This window comes from Columba livia, chromosome 10 (genome assembly GCF_036013475.1).
Source record: "Columba livia isolate bColLiv1 breed racing homer chromosome 10, bColLiv1.pat.W.v2, whole genome shotgun sequence".
Classification (NCBI taxonomy): domain Eukaryota; kingdom Metazoa; phylum Chordata; class Aves; order Columbiformes; family Columbidae; genus Columba; species Columba livia.
Genome location: NC_088611.1, coordinates 15440269 through 15459268, shown reverse-complemented (window position 1 = coordinate 15459268; position 19000 = coordinate 15440269). Strand labels below are relative to the sequence as shown.

The window sequence follows — 19000 nt, the reverse complement described above, 5'->3', positions numbered from 1 at the left end:
AATGGAGGGCCCAATGGGAGCCGGGCTCAGGAGGTCAAGGCATTCCCTGAAGCTTGAGCAGTTCAGGAGAACTCCTAATAGATGCCATGCAGATGAGGTTTTTCTTCTGTTCTGTGACACTGCTAAAAACCAGGAAGCAAAGGGTACTGTCCTTGGTTTATTGGCTCCATCGAAATGTGGGATTTCTGATCCAAATGAAGAAGTATTTAGATGCTTAAATGAATTTAATCTAACTTCAATAAAGTTTGTCAGGAAATGGTCCATTTCTGGTACTGATGGCTAAACTTAGGCTGCGAAGCCATGCTGCTATTTCAGCAGCTCACCATTTACACCACAGACCAGAAGCTGCCCTGGTCTGATGGCTCTCAATGGAGTTACACACCCATGAACCCTTCATTTCCCTCTCCAATACAAAGTCCTTTGCATTATGTGCAAAGAGAAATCTCTGGCCAGTGAGAAATACTAATTTTTCCTCTGCACCTTGCCCTGAGGTCCCATCATTTTTCACAATCTAAACAGGACTGGCTTCTTTCAGTGTGTACTCAGGAGTCCAGTGAGTAACACATAGGAAATGAAGGGAAGGATGCCGGCAATTCTGTGGCATCTTTTGTAATAGATGGGGTCTTAACCCCAGTGTCCTGGATAAACTCCAGTTCTGGTAATTGCATTCTGCATAGTTAAAATGCCCCTGCAGTTTCAAATGAATCCATTATTCTTCACTTCCTTTCTTAAATTGCTCTGCAGATTTGTTTTGTGCTGCTGAAGAGTTGCTTTGTTTCACCTGAGGGATGATGGCATTTCATGGCTGTATGAAATGGGCCTGAGTGCACAGTTTGTACAAGAGTCAGTGAAACACTTTAGGATTATTCATAATTAAATATCCACTCCCTGTCAATGAATGGGTTTACAATGCTGGGTGAAGTAGTACAACACAAAGCACCACTTCTCTCTGTACTTGGAAGCTGGTAATATAAAACTTGTATGGGCAGTAAAAGACAGAAGTTTTCTAAAATTCCCCTCACCCAGCTAAGCACGCAAGCTTTAAGTGACTGCCTCAGTCTTTACTTTCCCATATTGTTACTGATTAATTGCTCTAGTTCAATTTCCTTGTTCTAAATGGAAACATTACAATCATAACTCCAATCTCTGGCCACGATACAAACTGATTTTAAATCTTTAAATCGTGTCAGTGGGAGGAGGTGACGGGGGGTGGAAGGAAAGCTTTTTATTTTTATTGTTAATTTTCATGTGTTCCAGGACTTGGTAATTTTACCCAGATGTAGAGAAACCACAGGGTATTTCTGCTGCAGACAAACCCAGGAGATGCTTCAGCATCATAAACTTGCTCTGGCGTGATCTTGTCCCAGCAGTGTGTCCTGGTAAGAAACATGAGGATATTCCACAAACATCAAAACATGCCAGTCATTCTGGAACTGAGCCAGTGACCTTTTTCAGCTCCAGCTGCTTTAGTTATAATTTTGTTCCCCTTCAAGATTTGGGCTTGTCCTTATTGTACTCATTGCCTGTGGCCTTGCAAGAATGTCACAGACATCTTCTGAATTTCCAGCCTTTCCTGGAAGGAGAAGGTACCGCCCAGCAGCCCTGTGTCCCACATGGGAGACAGGCTTTCTGGGAGCCTTAGAAGGGGAGAAAACAGCCAGGACTCCCACCTTTGGAAACATTATTCTTTAGCTAATACTGTTCCTTTGACCAGAGGCTATTATCCACAAAGCAGAAGGTCAATATAACGGTGTAAGTAGATTCCTTATGTCCTTTCCTTCTCTGCAGGGTAGGTCACAATCTGCTCCTCGGTCACTCCAGCACTGTTTTGATGAAGGCTAAGAATGAAATCAATAGAAAAGATTATAGAAAATTATGTATGATGTGGCATCTTGGAAAAAAAAAATATACTTAATCTGAAACAGAAAAATGCTGGCTTAGGAGCCACATGTGCATCTCATTTAGAAAAAAATCTATACTGTTATTAAAGTAGCCACAATGAGAGTATTAGCTACAAATTAGGTATGCGTACTGGGAAGCAAGCTTTGTGTACTGCATGGGAGACAGAGAGCAGCATGTCTGACACTGTGAGACAGATCAAATAAGAAGCTGAAAGATCTGAGGGGTAGGCAGAGGTCAACTCAGGACTCAAATGAGTTTCAAGAGTATTTTATACATAAACAACATTTTGTACATAAACTGCAGTATTTTAAGAACAGTCCTCTAGGAAATAAAATGTCAGAGACTAAATACCAAGTCTCTTCTTGAAGATTTGGAGGGGCAGGGAATCCAGAATGACTAACAAACCATAGCCGACAGTGTGCCACGCCTTCAAATGCCAAGGAGCATGTTTATGGCACCGGTCCCTCAGAGGACTCCAGCATCTCCGTGCAGCAACCTCGTGTGCTTAGAGAAGACCCCAAAACCCAGGTATTGCAGATTGACTTCTCTCCCTGCCCAGCTGATTGCCTTTTTCTGCAGGCCCTGAAGCAGCTGCAGCTGTTGCAAGGATCCCCTCTCCTTCCTCCATCCCCAACCCCACATCGCAGGGTGGATCCTGTGGAAGAGAAAATAAGCAATCGTTTTCTTTCCACATGCTCCTTTGTCATGTCATCCAAACTTGCTTCCCTTCCTCTTTCAGGAAGGTGGTGATAGTCCACCCTTAGCTTGAATATTAACAGAGACTTTCAAAATGTCTATGAAAACTGGCTGGAGTGAGCTGAAGGACTTCTACCCCAAGCCCAGATACTGGCCTGATTTTGAAATGTGAAATTTTCACAAGCAGATTTTGAAAGTTTTCAATTTTTATTTTTTTTAAACAAAACTGAGAAATGAGTAGTATATTTTTTTTCCCATGTTCCTCCTGCCCTTTTTGTCTTTTTTTCAACGAGAAGAGTTAAAAGAAAAAAAAGAGAAAGAGGGAGAGATAAAGGGAAACAGGAAGCATAAATGAGAAATTATTCTAAAATGGATTTGTTTGATTAAAAGTCCTGTCAAAGCTTTGATACAAGAATGCCCTTTTACCAGCAGTGTGGTGGTCAGAGGACTGTGGAGGACAAATTAGAGGAATAATGCCTCTGCCTCACAGCTGAGTTAATTCCGTTAGTTAACTATCGTGAGAGCAGTATTTACATAACCACCCTCAGTGGGAATCGCATACAGAGTTTCCCAGCCAAAAAAAAGGCACAGTGACAGCTCTCAAGGACCTTTCCTTTGCACAGTGATTTAATTCACAGGCATAAGAGCCTTCGCAAGCCCAACCACCAAATGTCTGCTGAGCCCCATTAGCCAGCTCACTCCTCCCAGGAGAGTCTGCAGGGGAAACTCCTCTGCCTTTGCAAAGCCTGGCAGGCCAAGGAGAGCTCAGACCACCCTCTGCCCTAAGTCTGTCCACACAGAGCTGGACCGGGTGCTCATCTGGACAGAGCCATGGTCTGCAGATGGACACATGGACAGCTCAGCTGAGTGCTTGGACCCCTCATGGGGCATCACCCCTACGCCTCTCATTGCTCCACTGAAGAGGGACTGGCTGCCAACTTGTGCTCCCATACTTTAAAGAATTAGAGAATCATAGAATAGTTTGGGTTGGAAGGGACCTTCAAAGGTCATCTAGTCCAATCATCCTGCAATAAGCAGGGATGTCTGCACCTTTTATTCGGTCTCCATGAAATAATAATCCCTGATCCTGTCAGTGAAATTGTTTTGAACCCAGATGAATTAACATGACCTTGTTTAGCAAGTATGTTTAAGAAGACATCTGGCATGCAATGTTCCACCCTCATTTTATTTAGAGAAAACCCTATCTAAGCATATGCCTCAGGAAAGAGCACAGTAGTATTTCATACTACATGAGACACTTCTTGCACATTTAAAATTTTCCCTGGTGACAAGTATGAATTCTTCCTCCTTAAATAAAGAAACTTGCCTTGCAGTCACAGCAGCTGTCCATACGATACCCATTAATATCTTGCTGCAAAGAGGTCACCTTTGCCTTCAAAAGAAGGTTCTTCAGGAGTCTCTGTTTTGCAATCATCTGATTTCCTGGAAAAAAAAATGAAGATATATCCATGTTAAGAGATGTATTTACAACAAGTATTGGTTCTGTTTCAGACTGTTAGTTCCTCAGTACCCTAGCCATAAATGAGCTGTAAAAGCAACTGCTTGTGAGAAGCCCTTGCACTGTCCCATGAGCACTCATAGCTACTTATTTATGATAGAGATCATAAAGAAGAGTAGAGAAAATTCCACTTACACAGATTCCTTGGAGCAATTTTTTCTCTGTAAGAATTGAACATTAATTTATTGTGTAAATACAATTCAGGGTCACTCTTTAAAACCGAGGTGATTACCCAGGGATGGAACTATAAGCTATTATATACATTGAACAGACAAAATGATGTGTTGTCTGAATCAGATGCAATCCATACTTTAATGCCCAAGTCAGGCACAGGGATCTAAGTAAGTGCAATTTTAAAAGTAACTGAAATAATATGTATCTTCACATTATTTTCCTTGTGGTCAGACCATTATTGTAGCAGATGTCAACTGAACTCTCTAAGAGATCTTGCGTGAGTGTGTTGTACAATCCATGCTGACAAAACAGGTTCAGAGGCACATGCACAGCTCATGCCATGGCTAAAACATCTCCTGAGTGGTCACTCCAGTAGTGACCGGAATAAGTACAGAAAATGCATCCCCAAAACTCACGTAAGAAACCTCAAGTGAAGTTACAGATGCATTATTTAGAATTAGATTCCAAAACCTGATGCTTCCAAGGGCTGCCTTGCAGGAAGCAGAGTGGGGAGATGATGCCTGGAGACTGGGAGCCCCAGCTCGCTCTGTCTCATCAGGCACATCAGCTCTAAGGATGTTGTGCTTTTCATGTCAAAATGTAGATTGTTGGGAGCATAGACCAAACAGGATATTTTTTTTTGTCTACAGAGGAAACTGTTTCGGTCTCTTTTGTTAAAACTTGTGTACAAACAGTCTAAAGAACAAAGCTTTGAAGAAAACTTTGCTTGCTGAGTGACATCTTGTAGCTAACTCATTCCTCAAAATACACACTCGCTGCCCTGATACAAACCACTCATGGTGTGCAGTGTCCAACCTACTTTGATGATAAAGCACAGTAAATAGCTGTGCAAGTAGCTCAGAAAAGCCATATTTAAGCCTGAGATTACTTCTGTTGCTTCACAGTGCATTACTCCAAGATTTGGTCCCAGAGTAGGCGTGAGGAGCAGTGTCCATCTCTCACGCCTTGGTTGACTGTTATCCTTAGATGAAGTGGCCTCAACAGATGACTGAGTGCTCTTCATGCTTCTCCCATGGCCATCTTGGCATCACACAGGCAGACATCCAGACACATTTCTGTGACAGGTATGGACTACAGGGAGCCTTTGGGATTATCTGGACTTTCACTATAGCCTGATCTGAGCATCTAGCAATTAGGCATGGGAAGCATGAAATCTTGGACTGGGTCTTCTGGCCACCACTGCAGTGTGAATACTAAACGGTATTAAATAAGCTGCATTTCTAATGAGAGTACCTTTTTTTTTTTTTTGAGTGTTCTTAATTGATGAAGATTCCATGACAGAAGAAAGATAAGATTAACTTATAAATATTTATCATAATTTATTCTTTATATTCTCAAGAAATAAAATATATTTATTGAGAAAACAGAGCCTCATTAGACCATGCGCAAGCTGATTATATGATGTTCACAATCTTTCAGCTTTCATAGGTTCTTAATTGCTGTGGGAGAAACAAGTGTTAAATAGCTATTTTTATATGATCCAGATATTGTGACTGTTGAACAAGTAAAATATACAGTCTTCTGGATTACAGACATGATCCTTGCAAACCATCCAGTTAGCAAGCCTAATACAATTAAAGTAAAATGGATGTGTTAAAATGTATACATATGAGGCGTACAAATAAATACATACATACATACACAGCTCTCTAGTGTATCTTCTTCGCCCTCAGCTAAACCAGGAAAGATTCCAAAGGTGTGCTGCTGCTTAAAAGTATAATTCTTCCCAACTGAGTTGCTCCAGGCTCTGAAAAATCCAGAGTTCATTAAAAATGTCATGACATCTAAAAATAATAACTACAACATACTTTTAAAGGCAGCAGAGTCATAACTTGCCTTCTGAATTTTGCCCCTGCAGCTTTGTATGTTCAGCTTTCTATTTGGAATCATTTAGTTTATTAAATATTTACTTTTTTTCTCTAATGAAAGCTGAGATCTCATGAAACACCACGACCAAATAACCTTGAATCACCCCACCAATATCAAGAGCAACAAGTCTCTTAGCTCTTAAATTAGTGGCTAATGAACAAGGAAGAGTCACTGGCAGATTTTAAATAGGACATGCTAGAATGGAAGTGATTCATCCAAACCCTGTGAGATGTCCATTATTGTGAGGTCCTTAAGAAAGAGCTGAGGAGGCCAGGCTGTTCCGAATGAAAAGTACCCATTCGAAGTGTCCCGCTGATGGAGCTGCATGAGTGCTGTTGATTCTGCAGCCCCACAAGAACAACACACAACTTTCTTCTGATATGGCTGAATATAAAAGATCTTGAATTTCCCCAAACAGCCCCACAATTGATGCAATTTTGCTAATCAGGAATTGAATCTATGTAATGGTCATGCAAACACAGGAGAAAAGGAAGCAGAAAGGAGGTAAAATAACCCAAATACTCCACTCAGCTGAAAGCATTTGCCTGCTTCACCTTGTTCTACCTGAACAAATGACATTCACCATCCCAGTATATCAGAGAGGATGAACTGGCAGAGAGTGTGATGAATTGCTGTAATTAAAGGAAGAAACAGGCACCAAATTAGCTGTCAAAGAACAAGACTAGAAGACTGAATCTAGGATAAGCCCATGCAAAAAGTGCAGCTCCAAGACAGAGCTTCACCATCCATTTGGGATAATCCAGGCAGCAAAACTGCAGGTGATCCCCAAACATCCTCTGGGTACCTCTGTCACACCTGGGGTATTAATCCACACTGCTACACTCCCTATCCTTCTGTTCCAGCCCCTGTAGGACAGTACTTTCCTTTGCATTTCAGACTGTTGTAAAATGCTGCTGTCTAAATGACACTTGCAGCAAGTGGAGTGAGTTGATATCCCAGCTGCTTTGTAAAGCTCTGCGGGATGTACTGGGATGCCAGTTGCAGCATGCAATTGAGAGCCTAATATTGCTGTGCCACTGCCTGCAAATGGTGGTTGCTAGGAGGCAAATATCATATTGAGAAACCTGAAAGAAAGCAACAGTTTCAGGTCCAGTTTAGGGCTCATTGAAGTCTTTCTCTTGACTTTAAATGGGATGTGATCCATCCTTTAGCAAAGGTAGTGGAATTTTTTTTAAGAAGTAAACAGGGACATCACCCAAATGACTCCAGATAATAAGGGTGGACAACAACAGGTCATTAGAATGGAAGAATGACTGGGGAAAATGAAAGGCAACATCAAGCAGCTTTAGTGAACAAAACCTCACCAGATAAAGAATCTGACTGGGAACAGCTAGCAGTGAAAAAATGCATAAAACATATACTATTTCCAGGTTCCCCCCTATGCCAAGGTTAAATTTGGCAGACCCACTGGGATTTTTCTACTTCTAGCATCCCATGGCCATTCTCACCTCACAAATTCCCTCTATCTCTAAAGTTGTGTAAAACTGCCCTTGATCTTCACCCTTTCTGCTCTCCTGCTGTGGCACCTTGCAGTGATTTTAGGTGACGATTAGGGCTATGTGAGGTTTAAAGTTCACTGGATGGTGCTGGGTGTTTTCCAGCATGTGGTGTGAACCCATCCCTGCCCCAATCTGCCCCCGTCTCCACTGTGCACACAAAAAAACCCCAGGAGCCCTGAAACACCACAGCTGTTTCGCGGAAGCACAAACAAGAATAAAGGAACTTTCAAAGTGGAAAAAAAACCATCATACCTGGCTGAAACACAGTCAAATAAACCCAGTCTCTCCTTGCCTACTGTACCATTGCAGGACAAGTCCTTTTGTTCAGCAGCCCCCAATGGCTCCCTATTAATAAAGCCCCACACAGGCTTCTCCCTCTCTCCAAGCGGCAGTCGGGCAGGTTTTCAGCTCCTCTCCAAAAAAACTCGTGTCGCTTATGCTATGGGGTCCTTGGGAGCTGGGAGCACTGCCCAGCACAGAACATCCATTACTGTGAGGAAGGATGGAGCTCCATCTATCCGGTGGGTTGCCCCGGGCAAGAGCTGTCGGCCAGGACACCGCATCCAAACAAACCTCCTTTGCAGCCAAACGCTGGCAATTAGTAAAGTGATGTCCATCAGGCCTCCTGCCATCCCAGCTAACCCAGGTCTCAGGCTGGACTGACCTACCAGCCATATCCACATTGGTACCTCTGTTTCTCTTTCCTTTAGTGAACTTGTCTATCTGTGACTGTCCAGGGTTGGGGACAGTGTGTAACATACCCAGCAAATGTGCAATTCACTCCCAACTGCCCAAGCACTGAGAGGTTAACAATCTCCATTTACATCATTAGTTGGAGAGATTTGCTATTATTTAGTTTATTTCTTTTCACTAAGAATAAGATGTAGAGAAGTAAGACCATTCTGCAGCAAGATGTGTTGTGTGTGTGTGTGTTTTCATAGGAGCTTCATGGGGATAAAAACATATTGCAAACCAGTTAAAAACAATGTTTTCATCACCTTCAGGAACTCCCTGGTGGGGTTCGAAGTCTTTGTTCAGGGCAGAGATATTCACACCTACTCTGGTCCCCTGGGGAGGAATAATTTCCTCAGGTTTTGACAGCACCCCTCTCTTTTGCTAGTGAAAAAACTCAATCTCCCCCAAAGAGAAACTCATCACTGTGATCTTCACCCCCTGAGGTCTAATGTGGCTTTAGCAATGTCATACAGAGTGTCCACTGGCAGAGGACTAGTCCTCCCATCTGCAGAAACAGTATGGTCTTCTCCTCTTCAATATCCACACAAATGAGCAAGGCATGATGAGGGATGACAGCCCAAAAAGGCGTAAAAATGCAACTCCTTCTCCCAAAAATCTGGTAACTGAGTTTCTTGCTTACATGTACTCAAATATTTGCCCCAAATGGGTAAATTATTAGTAGCTTCAGGATACTGAAAATTATAATCTTCATGGGTGGGAGATTGAATCACAAAACTCATCTCCCTGGGTCTGGCAGGATCCAAACTGTGCAGTGAAAGCTCAGCTCAAAGTTCCAGCTCTCTGCAATCATCTCATCTGCATGTTGTGGTTGACTGCTATGAAGCTCCTTCATGTACCTGTTACCTGGAATTCAATCAGGTGTGACAATAAGCCAGAAGAGCCTTTAATTTAGTAAATCAATAAAGTGACCAACAAACTTAAATCAAACTATTATAAGCAATAGCAGATAATTTTAAATTTTATGCAGGGAAAAATGAAAGTGAATTTTTAACAATCTCAGATTCAAGGAATCTTATTATCTGCTGGAGACATCCAATAATTCATGCAAGTGACAAAAGATGCAAGCCTCTGTCCCACCAATGTTACAGACCCGCTATCATGATCTGAATTTCCCCATAGCTGGTGGATGAAGAAGATGCAAGGGGAGCAGGGAGCACCCCTTCTGGGGCTCCCAAACCCAAGGAAACTGCTACTCTCCTAAGAAAAAATATAAGTGGCAAAGGAGAGGCTTCTAAGCAGGAATCAGATTTAGATTGATTGAGATAGCTAGTGCATGTCAATTTATTTAAATATAAATGGATTATTTGGAATGTGTTCATTGAAGACTAACAGCTCCTGAATGCAATGTAGATACATGGCTAATTATAAAGTCAAGCAGTCATTATTAATATTTCTAATGATCAGTTTATATTCCAACAACATAAAACCATCAACTTTAAAGCTCCAACAGTCATGGTAATTGGGAGAAGAGACCGTGCACTATACAGAAAGAAGTCAGCCGACTAGTGCCTGGCTGAAATAAAAGGTATAAAGCTGAGTTTTCTGGGTCCCACAACAAAAGTAAGAATGGAGACTGGAGAAGCTTCTTTTTATTCTTTTTTTTCTTCTTTTTGGTAGGCGCAGCCAGGAGGGAGTTGAATAAAAAGGTCACAGAAAACTTGCTACAATGCTCAAGTCTGTAAGGGTACATATTCTGGGCAAAATGAGGCACCTTAATACAATCCCAGAGTGACAGAGAAGCAATAGGACAAGCAGTCCCTTTGTACAGATAAGATGTATTCAATTAGGTATACTTAAATGTAACAGATTTCCATGGAAAACCAGATCAGTTATAACTTCAATTCTGCATGTCAGTCAAAGGAGCAGCAATAATTCAATACACTGCACTTGCAATTCTGTGCAGTCCTAGTGTTGTGTTGCTGGGTCACTGCCAGAAGGAAAGTAAACACGCTTTTCTGAAGAGATGGTGTCTTGCAGTAAATTTGGACCAAATTAGATTTATCAAGCACTGGCACACTTCAAGGCCTGCAGAGAGGAGAGCTTCTCCCACCAGACCAAAGGCATCTTGCTGAGGCTGTCAAGACCAAGGCTCTCACCTTGACATACAAAACATGCACTTCTCCCCCTGGATTCTCTAATTCACTGGAAAAGAAAAGGGGAGACTCAGTGTAGGATGGCACCAGGCAATCAGTGGAAGGAAAGGGAATAGGGACAGGAGATGTTCCCTTCCCTGTCCCTCCTGGCCCCTATATGCCACAAATCCCATTGGCCAGGTCTCGTGAGCAAGGCCACCTCAGGAAGATCACTCCTGTAGGACATCTTGGCAAAAGGACTCTCAGCCAGGAAGGGCCCTGCGGTGAAGTTTTGGGCTGTCTCTCTCAGTTATAACCCACAACCTTGTGGGGAAAAGCGGTGGATTAATGATTTTTTCCTGGCTTTCGCTGATGTGACCAACCGAAATGTGCACCAGCGTTCTGCCTTGACCCCCCTGCTTCACAGCTGGGTAAAAACTTCCCTGCAGAGTTTCTGCTTCTTTCTTTTCAGCAAAAACTGCCATTTTGATCGTATTCACACATTTTGTGCAAACTGCTCTCTTTCAACTCATCGCCTTCATCTAGGAGTTAGCAATTCCTTTTGCTTTCATAGAGCTGAAATGTGTCCTCCTGCATCTGGTTTGATTTTTACATATTTGTGTATAAACAACACTTCCTGTAGTGGCTTTATTATGCATAACAGTGATTTTGTTTTTAAAGCTTCATTTTTTTCATGGAGGATATCTTGAGCAGATCCAGGACAAGATGAAAGTCTGGGATCTCAAAATCCTTCATGCTACAGAAGTTTTCTTTAGCTTACTGTACAAACAACAGTTTGCAATAGCATACCCAACCCAATATAAAGCAAGGAAGGGCTCTTTATTCTGCTGGTAAATCTGTTTGGCGTCTTCATCTAGAAGAGGCTGAATACAGCATACTAAAAAAGAAGAGTTTGGGTTTTTTTTCCCCAGCTAGCTAAGGGGGTTTATTACTGTTTCCTGTAAGCACCACTAGAGCTGTGACCTAGTGATTTCTGAATCTCAATTGTTTTGCAAGAAAAAGCTTTTCCTAAAAATTGCCAGCACTTTCAGTTTTATTCCAAATCAAGAACTGGCACCTCCCCAACTCTAATTAACAGTGGTTATTTTTTGCCATCTCTAGTAGCAAAAACTCAACAATTGGCCCAGAAGTAGAGCAGACACAGCTTCTGCCATGACCTGCTGGGCAGTCACCATTCCCAACTTCACAGAGTAAAAAAATTGTGCTGGCCTTAATATGTTTCTTTTTCCAGTGCAAAATAAATGTTGTACTAAATCACCTGCTTATCACTCACTAGGCATTTGCAAATAAATCCAGCCTTAGGTTTCAAGCGTGTCAGAAATTCTCCACCAGCAAACATTGATTAGATGCAATATGTTCTGTGGGAACATATTGATTCTGTCTGGCCTTTGGGTATAAACCATGTCTGGCTTTTTACATGTCCTCCTCCCCTGCCTTTCTGGCTTCACCACTGCCTACCTGCTAAAGTGTGGAGAAAGGTGGCTCCTGGGATGGACCCAGAGCTCCTGGCATCCCCAGCATCCCTCTGCCCTGGTGACCTCCTGTGGGATAGAGGAGCTCAAAACAAACACTCAGCATAGCCATGCCGTCACCGGGAGAAAAAAATGTGGTTGAGGTGTGCCTAGTAACACCTCTGCAAAGCACAGTTTGAGGTCATGAAGAACATGGTTTCTTTGTGAGCTTAGACTCAGTCACACCGTGAGAGGGTCATGGTTGGAGATTCACAGGGGTGAAAAGGCTGGGAAGGACCTCAGCTCAGCATTTCTGGACTCTAGCACACCCTTATACCAAGGATCAGTTACACCTCAGCTTTCTCAATGCATGTTAATCCAACATGACCTGAAAGCCTTCTGAAGACTGTATGGTCCTTTCTAGAAGACCTTCAGTGCACTTTGCCTGCTTTTCCACCAAGATCCCTCCAGTGCCCAGCGTCACAGAGCTGCAAGTTCCCATGTGCTTCCCTTCCCCACGCAATCCAGCCAGGGAGTATGGAGTCAGCCTGGCTCCATCGGTGAGGGCAGCCCAGCCCAGCATCCCCCAGTCTCCGAGTCCCTAAACTGCTCCCCTACCTAATGCACGGGGCGGGATGTCACATTTGTCTTTGCTTTGTTTTGCCAGGACAGGGTGGAAGGAAACTGCAGCCAGACCCACAGTCTCCCTCTACCCTTTAATCGTCAGCCAATATAGACTGTGTCAGATAGTCACCCAAATCTAGAAGGACAAGAGCATTACTCAGAGAAAAGCTTTATGGCAATTGCTTGATCTTTCACTCATTCAGAAACTAAATCTCAACAAAAAAATATATGCCTTCTATTCTGAGACACTGGTACATCCTACAGCAGGACCGGACGCCGCAATGACAACACAGCACTCGAAGTGTATTTTAGCCTTTCAAAAGATACACTCAGAGCTCAGGAAAAAAAACTTCAAAGCACTGTGACTGGTTAAAACCCCTCGGTGTTAACATCTGGCCAGTTAGTGTCTGGCCTCTTGGCAGCATGAGGAGGTGCAATCGCCGTTGTCACCCCCCTGTAAACCTCTCCTGCTTTGTTGTTTGGGATTGCAGGCAATCCCCAGCCACCCCCCAAGCCCTGGCTGTGTATAGTCTAGTGCTGCATATGTTAGCAATAAGCCACCACGGCCCATTCTCAGAATATGAGCTCACCGCAGAAAATGAACCTCCTTCCCTTTTTCATTCCTTGGCAAGGCAGGAGGCTGTTCCTGCAGCTGTGCTGGAGCACCAGACACCAGCTCAGGGGCTGCTTCCCTGCTCGGGGACCTTTGGATGGAGGTGGTGGATGGAGAGCCAGCACTGGAGGAGCCACTATACCCTTGTTTTGAAAACTCGGAACAAGAAGCCAAAACCACAGCTGTACAGGGGACTATCTTGCACTAAACTGGATGGCAGGCATGGCAGTTGACATCTGAAGCCCATGATAGCTGCCCTGAGTGCATTGCACAGCGCCATTTCACAGGCAAAGCTCATAAATTCAAGTGGAGTGTTTCAAAAGCCGACATGTTATGAACTGATAAGGTGTCAAATAGTTCCAATGCCATCTCCAGAGATAATATCAGGACTTGAATTTATGCTCCATCCCATTATGCAACTGCAAATCCCCAGCCAGCTGACACCTCGTGCATGCACGCTCAGCTTCCAGTGGCTGTGCATCCAAGGAAGGTGCTGGCATCACGCCACACCACACACACCCAGCTTGGATTAGTTGCAGCAAATAGAAAACCTCTGGGTGGTTATGGTCATTTGTCTGAATTTTATGGCACCTTCCTCCTGCCATGGCCATGTATCCAGCTTACAGAACTGTCTAGGCTTTGGTTACATGAGAAATGATTTGCTGGTCCAGACATTTCCCCACACAGATAAGCCTGCTGCTGTCCATACTATCACTTCGTCAGCAACTGCACCAGGGCAAATATTTTCCAGACGTAGTACAATTCTGAAGTGTAAATTCATATCAGTTTTCTTTTCCTTGAACTTTCTATCAGTATACCAAAGAAGATAATGGAAGATTTCACTGCCATATTTATTTAAAGTAATTAACCTTGTGGCAGGACTGTGAACCTCAGACGAGCCAGATTCTCATTTAAATTACAGGCACAGCCTTCCTTACCTTCCTGACTATCCAGTGCAGTGAGGGAATCATCACAGGGTGACAGTGATACAAGGCGTGCCAAGGCTCCAGTAGAGGAATGCACTCACCTGCAGCTGCACCAGAGCTTGATTGGCACCACCCAGTGCCTCTCAGGCAATGGTTATGAATGCTGATGGTGACAGCAAACCAGGAGCTGAGACTAAGCTCTCATAATCATGCAGCTCAAAGTAGCTTGAATGCCTGCAGAAAAAGCACACTTTACAGAATCAGACACATTCATACTGGTGTCACTTTGAAAAGGATAAGCAGATACAGAGAATTTTTAGAGCAGAAGAGCAGTGGCTTGTCAGGTGTCAGAACAGCTTCCCAGCATCCTCATAATTTGCATGAGCTCTTAAATATAATTTCCTCGTATCCCTGTAATAAACTGCACGAAAGGCTGATAAGCCTGGCAGCACCAAAAGCACAGCACACACCTGTATTTGGGGCAGGTACAGCACAGATGCTGTACACCTTCCAGATAGAGGTCTTCATCCCTGTCTTACCCAGAGGCACAGCCCCCATATCCCGAGGCAGCCAGACAAGCACTTTCTGGGATTCAAGTGGTCAGGGAGCAGATCAGCTTCCAGATTCAGAGTAGTTTGGGTTGGGAGACATCACTGGAAGTCACTGATCCCAACCTCTGGCTCCAAGCTGGGCTCATGTCAAAGGTGGATCAAGTTGCTCAGGGCCTAGTGTAGAGTATCTGAATATCTCCAGGATCCCACATTTTCTAGCGTTTCACCACATATATTGTGAATAAGTTTTCCCATATACCTACTTGCAAATTCTCTTCCTGCTACTCGTGCTTATTGTCCTTCTGGATACACTCTACACCTCCACAACCAGAAAGGGCTTTAAACTATAGGAACGAGTCACATTTTTCAAAAAGGGGAAAATGTGGAACAGTGACAGAGGACCCACAGAATTTGTTTGTGGTTGTCTTCTCTTGCTATGTGCAGCAAGAACAGCTTCCAGCAGAGCATCTCACGCTGCAGCAGGTGTGGCACGGGAGAAGCCACACCACACAGAGCAGACACATCAGTGGAGAGCCAGCCCAGACTAACAGCACTGTTTTTTGCTGATAGGATAACTCAACATTACTTAATTTTTAACTGCTTCTACTAGTTGGTCACTCCAAGTCTTAGTGATTGTCACTAGATAAAGAAAACTGAATGGGATTCCTGTCCTATTCAGTCACCACATGTGAGGGTCTCCCAAATTACCAGGACTGTTATATCTGTGGTAAAGCCACACCAGGGTTCAGCAGGGATTCATCTCACTTCAACCCCTGCCCCAACTTACTGGTCACCCCACAGGAGGAGAAATCACCCCTTTGCAAAATGTCTCAAAAATTAAAACTCCTAAAGAGAATGCAACTCTGTGGTACCATTTTGTAGACATTCCTACACTGTCTTCTCTCTCATTGTAATGCAGACCACCTGTCTCAGAAGTCGGCTTTGGCAGACAGGGCTCCCAGCAACACACTTACAGCTGCATTAGCTGCCTGTTTATTAAAGCTACAAGGTTCCTAGAAACAGGTTAATTACTTTCCTTCAATTACACATTCTCTCATTAAATGCCAATAATAAAATGGAATGTCTGTCCTAGAGATAAGATTATGTCACATTCGTAATTTGGCTTTTTGGGACAGCAGATAAATGTCTCAATCATTTTAAAATACAAATTTGTCATTTATGAGAGCAATAAATAATGCAAACTGGGTGTGTGGTTACACTGACATTATCACCTTGTCACTGCTTTAAGGCACCCTGGACATGAATATGTGACACTATAACCTCAGATTCTATAACTCTTTTATAAATTATTGCCCATCACAATCCTATCTAACACAAGAGAACAGAGGAGCAGTGGAAAGATTTTATGGTTGCAGTTGCATTACTTTGCAGCTGTAATACAATTACTGGAGTTAATGCTGAAGCAGCAAGAGATGCTGGAAAATGAGGGAAAGTCTGCATCCTCCTGGGAGGTAATGTGTAAAGAAACCTTAACAAGTTAGCCCCATGGGGAATTTCCTGCCCTGCAAGTATTTAAACTGCTAATTAATTCCTATTAAAACAAGGTATTTTTTCTTGTACATGAAAAAATGATAGTGCCTGAGGCTTTGAGCCTGCAGTGGGGTCTCCTAAGACTTTGCACCACCTGAGATGGGCAGGCTTGGCTGAGACAGTATGAAGCACAGATGAATCCTTTAGTGGCCTCCATTTCATGTTCAGAGCACCATGCTCATGTCAGTGATTTAAGTCCATTCCCAGGCATGTACAACCAACAGAAAACTAGAGAACATAAAAGCAACCAGCCTTCAGGCATAAATAAATTATGCATTTCTATACTCAACCTTTTCTTTGCATGTGCAGTAATACATGTTTCAAGATCAGCCACTACAGTTACATGTAAAACCTTTGCTTTTAATGTCATGCTACCTTGAAAACAGGGAGGAAGAGATAAGCCACACTCTCAGATCATTCATGAAAAAACAGAGGCTGACAAAGGAGCCCCAGAGGCCAGGCAGCTCCCAGTAAAACAGGACCATGCTGTGAAAGATCAGGTTTCTGGTACCCTGCGGGGGAGTGATGCTTGTTTTGTGGAGAGGTTCCTCTCCCCATCCCTCCTTTCCCTGGGAGGACACCTTTAGTTTTATACACTCACAGCTGTTCCCATGCATAATATTTTTTTTTTTTTTAACTTCTTCTCTTTTATTGCCTCATAAAAGGCATTGACTGACAAGGTTGTCATTTACTGACACAGTTCAGGACTGGCAAGCCTCTGTGTTGGACCAGCCCAGTTTGTTCCTGTGGATGCTGGGTAATGTGACATGGCACAAGTGCTCCAGCAGCTCCATCAGAGACAGTGGGAGCTGGGACATATTACCCCCAGCCATGACACGGGAGGGAATTGGTGAAGAATTTGCATTCCTGCTCTGTTAAATCCAGATGCAGATAATGAAGCAGCTGCTTTGCTGAGTTTTCAGGCAAGAGCCACCAATGCAACCCTGTGCCCAAGGTAGGATTGGAAAACCCAGTAGGCAGAGACAGATGGGTGCTGTAAGTCACAGCAGACCCCCATGGGGGTCAGGGTGGCTGTCAGAACCCTGGAGCAAAACCTGTGCCCCAAAATGCTCTGCCCGGCAGTGTCACAAGGCAGCTGACACCAAACCAGGCGAAGAAGGTGGTTTATGAACTTGACTGCCTCTTCCACTGTCGAGCCCCACCGGGGAGCTGGCCTCACCCTGAGCTTCCCAAGCAGTCACCTCCTCACAAACAGGGTAAATTAATCAGCCATAAAGTGTTCCCATGCTAATCGTACCCTTGTGCGACTCAATTCAACGTAACACTGCCCTCTTGTGCTGCAACACATAAGGGGCCTTTGCTGTTAGGTGATTCATTTTTTTTAAATTGGAGGGGAGGGGCAATCGATAAAACCAGTTCCCCTCAGTTGTAAAGCAATGCCCATAGTATTTTGTCCCAAGAGGTTAAAACATTTCTATTTCTCACCATTCTTAAAGCACGGATGTCTTGCACAGTTTAGGGTATCCATCCACTCTGGGCAGTAAAATCAGAAAGATGGGTAAAGGTAAAAAAATCAAAGGAAAAATAACAATACAACCACAACTCAAGGTGGAGGAACAATGGAAAAGATAACAAATAGAAAACTGCACTATTATGAAAGCACTTTGCCACACACAGGCTGTGTTAAACATTTTTAAAGCACTGGTTAATGGCAGGAATCAGCATTTAATTAATACTCCGCTAAAATTTGTTTCTTTAGGGTCACATATCCCAAACATAAAAAAATCAATCCATCATGATTAATGTTTTACCTAGAAATAACTACAACCAGCTCAGTAATCACGGGCAATAGCATGTCTGGAGCTAGAGGCATTCCCTCCACACAGTCTCCGATAGACTATAGGGAGTAAATTTTCAAGATACACGTTTAGTGGTCTATTATCCCATGAGGCCTGATGGGCAACACAAAAGTTCTGCTGGGGATAAAGATCTCAGTAATACTGCTACACCTTTGAGAAGACATCCCACCCCTGAAGTCATCCACTGCCTCATCCACCTGGAGGACGCTGACCAAGGCATCTCAGTGGCCTTGGTGGCTCAGTTATGGCTGCTGTGCACCCCCTCAACCCACTGACCTCCCTGCCAGGCTCCTGAAACAGATCTGGAATCGATGGGACAGCCCATGGAGAGAGGTTGCAGAAATGCGAAGGCACAGGAGCAGTCTGCACTGCAGGATCTCGTCCTGTGCTTTTACGCCATCATTCAAATGGCTGCAAATATCACCTCTTTCTTCTGCAGAACGGACATAGATCAGGTCTGATTTTATTTCACTGTTTATCAGACCTGCCTTGGACAGCACTTAATACCTGACAGAAATAGGCATTGGGAAAACTTATTTTCAAAATCAGTGGATGCAATGTGGTAACCATAGCATTCAAGCAGAAAGGCATTAGAAGCTCACTGGAGGAGGAAGGAATGATGCTCACAGAGGAGAAAGAAAAACTGACGATGGCAGAAGGGAAAAGGTGCTTTTCTGACACAATACTGGTTCTTTCTTGGGTACTGGTATTTAATGGATTGCTTACATAAGCAGAAGAGAAAAACAAAACAAAACCAACAAAGAAACAAAAGCTCATACACAAAAATAACATAAAATAGGTGCCAAGATACATCTTGCACCATTTTCTAATTGATTTTAGAACAGTCTGTTGTTATCCACCTGCACACTCAGGCATGTATATAACTCTGTGTGTTTTCACACCATAATCTCTAA

The 19000-nt window shown here is 43.4% G+C and overlaps 1 long non-coding RNA gene across 1 annotated transcript; it reads right to left on the bottom strand.

Annotated features, from left to right (window-relative positions):
• Window positions 1-3417: 3417 nt before the first annotated feature.
• LOC110364806 (uncharacterized) lies at window positions 3418-18530 on the bottom strand. Its single transcript, XR_002423802.2, has 3 exons — window positions 6746-18530; window positions 5954-6059; window positions 3418-4041 (listed from the first exon to the last, which is right to left on the bottom strand). It is a non-coding gene; the product is annotated as an uncharacterized LOC110364806 (long non-coding RNA).
• Between the last annotated feature and the right edge of the window lie 470 nt (window positions 18531-19000).